Below are 12,366 nucleotides of genomic sequence, written 5' to 3'. Positions count from 1 at the left end.
TTAATTTCACTTAAATATCTCTCCCTCTCAGTCACAAAAGGAGCAGAACAAATATATACAGTACATTGAAAAAAGAAGCAGAAGGGGAAAAAGTGACTCAGGTTTCCAGGGCAAAAGAAAAGCAGCCACATTTTGAATAAGCTCCAGGCTTATATCTAGAAAAAATATAGAGAGAGAGAATGATGAGAAAATCATGCATTGTAACATGCCCATATGTTGCAATTATAGCTGGCTTCTACGTACCTTTCTCTCAGAAGATGGAGGGATAAACCCCCATCAGTGTACATATGGCAACCCACTGGCTCAGTACTGCAGAGGTTTGAGATAAATGGGAAAATTACAGTACATACTGTTTAACCAGTGGTGACAAAAAGTAGGCAACTCACAAGTAAAAGTCTGGTAATCCAGTAAAAAAATACTTGAGTAAAAGTACACAAGTATTGGTATCAAAATAACCTACTTAAAGTACAAAAGTAAAAGTACTCATTATGCAAAATGTCCCATTTCACAAAGTTTTCAAATGTATAAAAATCTTTTGAAAATAGCAGATCTACAAGCTCATAATGCGTCACATCGCGAGGCATTATGATATGGCATAAATGTATATAGGGTTGAAGTGGTTAATGTATGTTTTGTAATAATCAAAATCTAAAAAAGTAACTAGTAACTAAAGTTTTCAAATAATTGTTGTTTGAGTAAAAGTACACAGTAATATTTGCTTCAGAGATGTAGTGGAGTAGATCAAGTAAAAGTACTGAAAATTGGAAGTACTCCAGTAAAGTAAAAAATACCTCAAAATTGTACTTAAGTAAATGTACTTAGTTACTTTATGCCACTGTGTATAACACTGTTTCTCAACTTATGGTCCACGTACCACTAGTGGCCCATGCCATAATTACAGGTGGTCCAAGGGAACAAAAATGTTTCAAAATACCTGTATATTGTGCTTTTGTTAAATGTACCCCCCCCCCAAAATTGGTTTAAATAATATTTAATAAGACCATCACATTTAAGAAAACCTTTGTACTAATGGGCGTAAATAATGACTGCAAGGGCTTGATATACTTTGTAAGTATAAAGTGAGTACCGTTATTAAGCTAATTCATGTTATTTTATGTATTTATTTGAATCATAATCATCTTCCTGCACTGTTGCTGCGCTGACACTCTCTTTTCCCAGGAGGAACCATTGAAGACTATACTTTCTCCTGTATTACGCTCAAGAAAAAAAAAAGTATACAAGAACAAATAGGCTGACGTTGACCCTGCAAGGTACAGTAGAATGTATGGAAGACCTCCACAATTTGCTTAATTTGCTTAACTAAAAGTATCAATACTACAATGTAGAAATACAAGTAAAAGTCCGTAATTCAAAATGCACTTGAGTAAAAGTACAAAAGTATTGGTATCAAAATCTATTTAAAGTACAAAAGCACAAAATTAAAAGTACTCATTATGTTATGTGTTCAAATGTAGACAATGTATAAAATTTATAAAATTTATAAAAAATCTTTTGAAAATAGCAGATCTACAAGCTCACAATGCGTCGCGATGCGACACATTGTATGATATATACCATAATGTATGTTTTGTATTAATAATCCAAATCTACAAAGTAATTTGTAACTAAAGTTTTCAAATAATTGTAGTGGAGTAAAAGTAGTGGAGTAAAAGTACAATATCTGCCTCTGAGATGTAGTGGAATAGAAATACAAATATTGAAAATTGGAAATACTCCAGTAAAATAAAAGTACATCAAAATTGTACTTAAGTACAGTACTGTAAATGTACTTTACACCACCTCTTATTTTTTATTTAACCACTTATGCTGTGTTCACACTGGCAGATACAAAAGATACAAAGATACAAAGCTATTGTCGTAAATTGGCCATGATCAGGCGGTAACAACACTATTCCCGAGTGCAAGAATACACAAGAATCCAGTTTGAAAGAGGGTTTGTCCATAGAAATGTATTTATTTCCACAGACGTGACACCTGCATTGCCAATCCACAGAGTGTAACTTAAATCACAACAACATCACACTTTATACAGACAGACATTGAAATAGGACCATCCTCCCAGTCCTCCTTCTTGACCACTTACAAACAAGCTTTTAGAAACAAATGGCTTCTTGGCCAGCCTTTCTCAGTCATCACAAGGAATTAGCATCCGCCTATTTTTAAACATGTGACAATTTACTTTAACCCTTATCTATAAAAATATACTTTTACACACCACGCTGTTGTTGTTGTCCACGCCTCACCCTCATCAGCTGGTGGTCAGCTAATTCCGGCCAAGCCCACCCCCTACTCATCAGCTGGCACTCAGCTGTTACTCTGTCATTCTTGAATAGGTTTGCCATCCTGCTGTCTCATCCTCTTGACTCCAAAAGGTCAGAGCCTCACTTGCAAATTCCCACACTGTTATTAACCCTTAATAAATGATATAGTCCTGGATACCATACTACACAGCACATTTGTAGCTGTTGTAGCTTTTGTAGCAGCTACAAAATGTCTTTGTATCCTCATGTCGCTGGCTTCCATTGAAAAACAATGGTAGCCTGTATCATTGTAGCTGCCAGCGTGAACGCAGCATTAAGTGCAGTACCTGAGTAAATGTACTTAGTTACTTTACACCTCTGCTATTATTTAAAACCATCACCACCTAACCCTAACCATTTTCCGTTCAATTATTTACAATTCTATCAACCATAACCATAAACCCGATTGTGTTTAGTCGAAACAAAAAGTGTACATTTTGTGCCTCTTTTCCATGTTGTTTAGAATCAACAGAGTGACTGTACTTTGCAGCTACCAGTATCCAGGTCACAAAACGTTCAGGAGACCACCTTTTGCTGTCGCCTTCGCCGATGAAGGTAAACTACCCTGAGGTGCGTGCGTGTGCTTGCATGGAAATCAATTGAAGAGCGACAGTAAGAAGCAGGTGCTGGACGCATAGTGTTGATTTCGTTGACTAAAACTATGACGAAAATGTTTCGTCGACTACCTTTTTTCAATGACGAAAACGAAATAAAAACTAAACTAAACCTAAGCTATGATGACTAAACCTAAGACTAAATATACTGTCAATTTCGTCAACAAATAAAAACTAGACTAAAATGTTAGTGAGGGACTAGTGGAGAAGAGATCCAGTAGAACTAAAAGACAAGTCATTGTATCTTTGGTTGCGCTCGGGTGTTGCTCTCTGAAAATAGCCGATCTACTTGTAGATCGGCTATTTTCAGCATGCAACCAAGTGTAAAATCAGCCATTACGATGCCATCAAGGCACCGCCAAAATACATTTTAGTCGACTAAATCAACTGTAGATTTAGTCGACTATAATCTTATGATATTTAGTCGACTAAAACTAGACTAACAGTAAAACATTTCAGATGAATAAAATATGACTAAAACCAAATGGATTTTTATTCAAAAGACTATGACTAAAACTAAATCAAAATTGGCTGTCGTGGTGTTAATTAAAGACCAGACCATCGTGGTGGTGTCTCACAGACGTGAGATTGAGTCATCAGACTCGGTGGAAACGTATTGCCAGGGGAGTCTAAGGAGGGAGGCCAAAAAACAAAGCTGCCAACCGAAGGAGCGAAACGAGCAAAATACGAGCGCTGCGTCATAATCACCGCCGCCGAGTCTCGTCAGACGTTTGTACCGCGTATATAGTGTTGTACCGCAAACTTAACTGTCATTTACTTACTTAACTAATTAGTAAATGAAAAACACATGAAAATGAAAATTACATGGTGTGGCTTCCATGTGGATCTCTGCCGTCATGGTGATGATGTTATATTGATGACATCATTCTTGCCCAAATATGGAGAGTGGGCGGCAGCCTGCGCACATCCGTGTTGCTAGGCATGCATGGCAAGTTGGCAACCGATTGTGTTGTGAGTGAGGTCAGACCAGAGCTCTGCTCAGCATATATATGAGGTGTGAAGTTACTTTAGACTTCCACTTCATTCCACTGAGACCAGATGTTAGTGTGTTTACAGAGTTTTGCGAGAGAAAGGGATTCAGAACTTTGGTAGACAAAGGATACAGGAAGCTATTTTTGAGAGAAGACACGTTTTCCAGCCTCAACGGAACCTACAACTCCGTCCCCATCACAGTCCATGGACAGCAGCAGCCATGAACTGCCACTCGTGGGAGGAGTGTGGTCCCTCCAATCCTCCCAGACTAAGCTCTCCTGTTCTGAGTGTACATTCACATCTCATCCGAGCCACGACGACCTCAACCGCCAAACGCTGAGGAATGGACGGATCTGCTCAGAGGCCTGTCAGCAAATAGTCAGCTCTGTAACCAGCCGGAAACAAGCAGACACAGATCCATCGAAATCTCAAAGTCATCAACGGTTTACAGAGATTTTAACTCAACCAGGAGATGTAGAGAAAAATCTGATGATTTGCACAGGAAAGAAAACTCACATCTGTAAACAGTGTGACAAGAGTTTCAGTAAGTTAAGTTCCCTGAAGAGACATGAGCGTATCCACACTGGAGAGAAGCCTTTCCATTGTAAACAGTGTGACAGGAGTTTCAATGACTTAGGTAATCTGAAAAATCATGAGAGTATCCACACTGGGGAAAAACCTTTCCATTGTAAATGGTGTGGCAAGAGTTTCAATCAGATAGGTCACCTGAAGATACACCAGCGTATCCACACTGGAGAGAAACCTTTCCACTGTAAACAGTGTAACAGGAGTTTCAGTGAGTCAGGTAGTCTGAAGAAACACCAGCGTATCCACACTGGGGAAAAACCCTTCCATTGTAAATGGTGTGGCAAGAGTTTCAATCAGATAGGTCACCTGAAGATACACCAGCGTATCCACACTGGAGAGAAACCTTTCCACTGTAAACAGTGTAACAGGAGTTTCAGTGATTCAGGTAGTCTGAACAAACACCAGCGTATCCACACTGGGGAAAAACCTTTCTACTGTAAACGGTGTGACAAGAGTTTCAGTAGGGTATACACTCTGAAGAAACATCTGCGTATCTGTAGAAGAGTTTGTTCTGATGAGGGCTAGGTAGACAGAATGACAAACCAAATGTTGCAATAATCCGGATTTATTTTTCAAAGTGCACAAAAAAATAGAAAAAGTGCTCCTCGGAGCACTGCCAGACCCCTAGTGGTTGAAATCTGAAGATCAGAGCACTACGTCACGCTAAGCTTGGCCAATCAAAAAGAGGGACAGGGAGGAAAAACGTTGAACCGGGAGGAAAAACGTTAACCGGGAGGAAAGGAGGGACAGACCGACAAAGCCTCATGTAGGCCGACCCCCTGGGTCTGGCAATTATGTTCAAAAATAGTTTAAAAAAAAGGTAATTATAACATATATATATATACAAAACAATAAACGTTCATGCTTCAAACAAGCAACAGTACAGAGAATAAGCTGACTCTGTCATACTGATATAAAGGGCAGAGCTTCAGCAGCATCATTGTGCCCATAACTTTCCTCCCTCAGGCCAGACTGACTGAAAGCGTCTAACCTGGGCCTCTGCATGGTGGCCTCAACCATCTGTCTTAAAGGACAGGTTACTTCAACACATTCATCTATAGTACTAGTGAACTTCAACAAAGAAAACATTTTCCAAACTTTACAGGAATCATTAATCATCCTAAAAGTAAGTATTATTCATGTTTTAGCAACACAACTCTTTTCAATCATAATATACCTTACACAGAACAATCCCACACTCCCCTGTCAAATGGTATGTCCCAATTCTCATACCCCTCCATATAAGGAGCACTGTGGTCATGTGGTACTCTTTTCTGATCCTCAGGCCAGGAAGAGGACATGGCAAGTATGTGTGTTTGTTTGGTATGGTGATGAGCTTTAAACTGTTGATATAAAATAAAGTGGTTATGTTTCAAACAAAAAAAAATCTCTGTGTTGTTTGTATAAATGAAATGAATATGAAATGAGTAGTATGATAAATGCATAATGTTAAACAGAAAATAATGAAAATAATGGAACATGTGAGGCTATAAAGGTAAAGTGAGAAAGGCAGTGTCTGTCTTTACCACAGTATCCACACTGGAAAAAAACCTTTCCACTGTAAAGTAAAGTAAAAGTATCAATCCTGAAATGTAGAAATATTCTGTAGTAAAAGTTCGGAATTCAAAATCTTACTTAAACCCTACATACTTCATTGACCAGAGTACCCCAGCAGTAGCCTGGTAAACCCCTCCCTCCGGAAACCTCATTTCCATTTGATTTCAGTAGTGAGTCTGGCATGCAGACCTTTTTTTCTGTAGCTGGGAGCTGGGCGGGATTAGTACCGTTGACTGACAACCCCTTCAGCCAATCAGCAGTTTGTTTCCCTTCAGCCAATCAGCAGTTCGTTCCTCCACCACCAGAGCAACGTGACGCAAGGGGACAATGCCGACAATAGGTTGCTTTATTCGGATGGACAACTTCAATGAAGTTTTGCGCGAAGCCGGAAAGAAAGTGCTAGGCCCTAGAAGGAAACAAAACGAGGCCTGGATTTCAGAAGAGACATGGAAGAAAATAGAGGAGAGAAAAGAGGAGAAAAGGAAGATTTTGACAACCAAGTCAGAAAAAATGAAGGCTAAGCTACAAAAGTCATACAGTTCACTAGACAAAGAGGTAAAGAAAAAGGCCAGAGCAGACAGGAAAACATAAATATTGCACAAGAAGCTGAAACTGCAGCATCAAAACAGGATATGGGCACACTCTATAAGCTAACAAAGGCATTAACCAATGGATTCCGATCAACCGATACATCAACCCGAGATCAAAATGGAGAGGTGGTGACAAAAGAAGAGGAAAAACGACGGTGCTGGAAAGAGCACTTTCAGAGGGTACTAAATGGAGATGACCCACAAACGGAGGCAAACTTTACACCAGCGGTAGAAATGTTGGACATAGAAACCGGGCCACCAAATGTCGAGGAGGTAAGGAGTGCTATAAAGGCACTGAAGAGCGGAAAAGCACCAGGCATAGATCAGGTCCACTCGGAAATGCTGAAAGTAGAGGAACACCTGACACCAACCATCCTTACTGAAGTTCTTGGAGACATCTGGACTTCAGAACTAACACCACTCTCCTGGAAAACGGGCCTCATCGTTAAATTACCAAAGAAGGGAGATCTGTCAAACTGCAACAACTGGAGGCAGGGGTGTCGATATGTGTCCGCGCTCCTGGGTGCGTAACGCACGCACGCGCAGCCCTGCATGCGTAGCGCGCGAACATTTGCGGTTATTTCCCGGGTTTGTTATCTTTTTAGGGGGGTTTTGTTACTTTAATGCGGTTAATTTGGTTAATTTGGTACCAAAAATGTACTCCATGAAGTGAAGATGTCTGTGTTTTTTTTTTTTTTTTTTTTTTATGAGTTTGTCATGGGTGCTCTTCATTTCCCCTGGGTGCTTTAGCCCCGAAGCACCCGCAGTATCGGCGCCCTTGACTGGAGGGGAATTATGTTGTTACCAATCACCAGCAAATCACTCAGTCGAATTATTTTAAATAGAATAAGTGATGCAGTTGATCACCTTCTTCGAAAAGAACAGGCAGGGTTTTGAAAAGGAAGATCCTGTATGGACCATATATTCACACTGCGGCAGATAATGGAGCAGAGCAATGAATGGAACGCTACCATCTATGCCAACTTTATTGACTTTGCCAAAGCCTTCGACAGTGTTAATCGACCAGCACTATGGAGAATGCTCAGCCACTATGGGATTCCCGATAAGATCATCTCTATAATTAAGATGCTATATAGAGACTTTAGTGCTAGAGTTATATGTGGTTCCAGCCTCTCAGAGGAATTCATTATGAAAACCGGAGTCAAACAAGGCTGCTTGCTATCCCCACTACTTTTCTCACTCTGCATAGACTGGCTCATGAAAGAAACCACATGAGAAAACAAAAGAGGAATAACATGGACACTCACAGAAACTCTTGAAGATATTGATTATGCAGATGACATTGCCTTGTTGGCCCTTCGCCACCAGGACATTCAAAGTAAAACAGAAGACTTAGTAACATTTGGCAAACAGATCGGTCTCAACATCAACACAGACAAAACAAAACTGATGAAGTTAAACCCCAAAACTGTCCAACCCCTCATCATTAACAACAATACTGTGGAGGAGGTCCAGGAATTCACCTATCTGGGTAGTAATATAACAACAGACGGAGACTCCGGGGCAGATGTACAGAGCAGGATCTCCAAGGCAAGGGGAGCCTTCGCCATATTGAAGACCATATGGAGATCATCAAAGATCAGCACAAAAACCAAGCTGAGGATTTTGAAGAGTAATGTCCTTGGGGTCCTACTGTATGGGGCAGAGTCATGGAAAGTGACACAGGCCATTTGTCACAAGCTGGACGTGTTTCAGACAAGATGCCTCAGACGAATACTAAGAATATTCTGGCCAATGACCGTCTCCAATGAAAACCTTTACCGGAGCACAGGCTTGACCCCACTGTCAAGTGTCATCAAGCTCAAAAGATGGATTTGGATAGGTCACGTGTGCAAAATGGACCCAAGTGCCATCCCAAGGGTAGCCATGAGATGGACACCACCAGGGAAGAGAAAAAGAGGCCGACCCAAAGAGACCTGGAGAAGATCTGTGGAGAAAGAGATGAAAGAACTTGGATGGACCTGGGGCCAAGTGCAGCACTGGGCAGTAGACCGACAGCATTGGCGTTCATTGGTGAAGACCTTATGTGCTATCCAGCACGAAGAGGATTAAGTAAGTAAGTTATTCGGATACAAGCGTGTCACTGCCTGCCCCTTCCGGTTCTCTGAATTTTAATTTTTAACACATCGGGTGTTTTGAGAATCCAAACGAGGAGTGCCGAAAACGGTCCGGACCGTTTTTGACCCAATTTTATTTTTATACGTTGGGCCCACGTGGGGCGCTCTAACAAAACTTTGGGATCATCCAAGGAGTTTCTGAGAAGGAGAGGCCGGACGTGGATCCATGTCAAAAATCCTTCCGGTCGGCCTTTCCAATGTTATCTCCTTGACTAAAAGCTTAATATATCCATTTCTTTTTAACGTGGTGGAAGCGAGCCGTTTTCGATCGGTGATCACTCTGCAATGGAGGATCGCGTTAGAAATATTATTGTTCCAGGCGTTAGTCGGGACCCTCCGCCGTCTCGCACGCACGCTTTGTTTACATGCACTTCCGCGTCGGGGCTTCTACAGCACGAAACGTATCAACGTAAGTGGATGGAAGAATAGCCGGCACTGAACGTATAATATTTGAATAAACCTCTGGCACCCAATGTGTTAAATAGGCTCTGTCATGATTAATTGACCACATATATGAAGTTAAACAACTAAATGCTATCCGAAAAATATCTTAAAAGTAAATTCCGTGCCACAAAAAAATAAGTTTGAGAGTGTTCTGATGTTTGAAAATAGCGGAGAAAATAGCGGACGGAGTTTTAATGGCCGCCGTAACATTTTGGTCGGCTGCACTCGGCTCCATTCGGGTTAACTCGGGTTCCACCTGATTGGCCAACCTCCTCTATCAATCACAGAACAATGAGCGAGGACGCTGATTGGAGAGTTCATGCTAACTCTGTAGAAACGCCCAGACAGGGTTTGCAGGCCAGACTCCTTCCTGAAATCAAATGGAAATGAGATTTCCGGAGGGAGGGGTTTACCAGGCTACCCCAGCAGGGGTCTATACTTGGCTCCCTCTTCCCCCCCCCCCTACACCAAATCTCTTTGCCGAAAATAGACGATCTGCAGGCTCGTCAGAGTTGTGTTGAGACAATTATCAATCCTGAAATGTAGAAATACTCTGTAGTAAAAGTTCGGAATTCAAAATCTTACTTAAACCCTACATACTTCATTGGACAGAGTACCCCAGCAGTAGCCTTGTAAACCCCTCCCTCCGGAAACCTCATTTCCATTTGATTTCAGTAGTGAGTCTGGCATGCAGGCCTGTTTGCCTTTTTTTCTGTAGCTGGGAGCTGGGCGGGATTAGTACCATTGACTGACAACCCCTTCAGCCAATCAGCAGTTCGCTCCCCTTCAGCCAATCAGCAGTTTGTTCCTCCACCACCAGAGCAACGTGACGCAAGGGGACTTTTACACTTTACACCTCTGCTATTATGTAAAACCATAACCACCTAACAGTAACCCATTTCAGTTCTGTTTCCATTATTTACAACTCTATCAACCATAACCCTAAACCCGATTGTGTTTAGTCAAAATAAAAAGTGTTCATTTGTGCCTCTTTTCCATGTTGTTTAGAATCAACAGAGTGACTGTACTTTGCAGCTACCAGTGTCCAGCTCATAAAACGTTCAGGAGACCAGCTTTTGTTGTCGCCTTCGCCGATAAAGGTAAAATACCCTGAGGTGCGTGCGTGTGCTTGCATGGAAATCAATTGAAGAGCGACAGAATGAAGTAGGTGCTGGACGTCCTGTGGTGTTAATTAGATTAAGATCAGACCATCGTGGTGGTGTCTCACAGACGTGAGATTGAGTCATCAGACTCGGTGGAGACGTACTGCCAGGGGAGTATAAGGAGGGAGTCCAAAAACAGAGCTGCCAACCGAAGGGGTGAAACGAGTGAGATACGAGTGGTGCGTCATAATCACCGTCGCCGAGTCTCGTCAGACGTTTTTACCGCATATATAGTGTTGTACCGCAAACTTAACTGTCATATACTTACTTAACTCATTAGTTAATTATAAACACATGAAAATGAAAATGACATGGTGTGGCTTCCATTTGGATCGCTGCCGTCATGTTGTTGATCTTATATTGATGACATCATTCTTGCCCAAATATGGAGGGTGGGCGGCAGCCTGTGCACATCGGTGTTGCTAGGCATGCATGGCAACCGATTGTGTTGTGAGTGAGGTCAGACCAAAGCTCTGCTCAGCGTTTATGAGGTGTGAAGTTTCTGAAGACTTCCACTTCATTCCACTGAGACGAGATGATAGTGTGTCCATATAGTGTTGCGAGAGAAAGCTATTTTTGAGAGAGGACATATTTCCAGCCTCAACAGAACCTACACCTCCGTCCCCATTACAGCACATGGACAGCAGCAGCCATGAACTGCCACTCCTGGAAGGAGTGTGGTCCCTCCAATCCTCCCAGACTAAGCTCTCCTGTTTTGAGTGTACATTCACGTCTCATCCGAGCCACGACGACCTCAACTGCCAAACGCTGAGGAAAGGACAGACCTGCTCAGAGGCATGTGAGCAAATAGTCAGCTCTGTAACCAGCCGGAAACAAGCAAACACAGATCCATTGAAATCTCAAAGTCATCAACGGTTTACCGATATTTTAACTCAACCAGGAGTTGTAGAGAAAAATCGGATGATTTACACAGGAAAGAAAACCCACATCTGTAAACAGTGTGACAAGAGTTTCAGTTACTTAAGTTCCCTGAAGACACATGAGCGTATCCATACTGGAGAAAAACCTTTCCTCTGTAAACAGTGTGACAAAAGTTTCAATCGGATGGGTCAACTGAAGATACACCAGCGTATCCACACAGGAGAAAGACCTTTCCTCTGTAAACAGTGTGACAAGAGTTTCAGTGATTTAGGTAATCTGAAGACGCATGAGCGTATCCACACTGGGGAAAAACCCTTCCATTGTAAACGGTGTAAGAAGAGTTTCAGTGCGTCAGGTAGTCTGAACAAACACCAGCGTATCCACACTGGGGAAAAACCCTTCCATTGTAAACGGTGTGGCAAGAATTTCAATAACTTAAGTCACCTGAAGACACACCAGCGTGTCCACACTGGGGAAAAACCTTTCCATTGTAAACAGTGTGACAAAAGTTTCAGTGAATCAGGTACTCTGAACATACACCAGCGTATCCATACTGGAGAAAAGCCTTTCTACTGTAAACGGTGTGACAGGAGTTTCAATCAGATAGGTCAACTGAAGACGCATGATCGTATCCACACCGGGGAAAAACCCTTCCATTGTAAACGGTGTGGCAAGAGTTTCAATAACTTAAGTAACCTGAAGACACACCAGCGTATCCACACTGGGGAAAAACCTTTCCATTGTAGAGTGTGTGATAAGAGTTTCAATCAGATAAGTAATCTGAGGACACACCAGCGTATCCACACTGGAGAAAAAACCTTTCCACTGTAAAGTAAAGTAAAAGGATCAATCCTGCAATGTAGAAATACTCTGTTACAAGTAACAGTTCGGAATTCAAAATCTTACTTAAACCCTACATACTTCATTGACCAGAGTACCCCAGCAGTAGCCTGGTAAACCCCTCCCTCCGGAAACCTCATTTCCATTTGATATCAGTAGTGAAAGTGAAGTAGTGTCTGGCAATGCATTTATCTTTTTTTTTCTGTGGCTGGGTGCTGGGCGGGATTATCGTGACT

This window comes from Gymnoscopelus braueri (assembly GCF_963280865.1).
Source record: "Gymnoscopelus braueri genome assembly, chromosome: 18".
In the NCBI taxonomy this organism is placed as follows: Eukaryota; Metazoa; Chordata; class Actinopteri; order Myctophiformes; family Myctophidae; genus Gymnoscopelus; species Gymnoscopelus braueri.
Note: the sequence above shows the minus strand (reverse complement) of the source record.